Source organism: Egretta garzetta, unplaced genomic scaffold, assembly GCF_000687185.1.
Source record: "Egretta garzetta isolate BGI_Z169 unplaced genomic scaffold, ASM68718v1 scaffold687, whole genome shotgun sequence".
NCBI classification, from domain to species: Eukaryota; Metazoa; Chordata; class Aves; order Pelecaniformes; family Ardeidae; genus Egretta; species Egretta garzetta.
In genome coordinates this window covers 216,044-216,367 of record NW_009260396.1, presented here as the reverse complement: position 1 = coordinate 216,367, position 324 = coordinate 216,044, and positions in this window count along the sequence as shown.

Sequence of the window (324 nt, the reverse complement as noted above, 5' to 3'; positions counted from 1 at the left end):
CCTGCCATCCCACCACTAAACCCTGTCCCTCAGCACCTCATCTACACTTCTTTTAAATACCTCCAGGGATGGGGACTCGACCACCTCCCTGGGCAGCCCACTCCAGAGCCTGACAGCCCTTTCAGTGAAGAAGTTTTTCCTAATGTCCAACCTAAACCTGCCCTGGCGATAGACTCAGAGAACAGGAGCTGAGAAGGCCCGTTTGCATCCCTGATGGCCCCCTTTGGCCTCGGCTACAGACCGCAGCTGGAACGAACAACGTTTTAAATAATTCAGGAAGGGTTCTCATGTATTTGGGCTTGATTTTTGCTACCGATTCGCAGG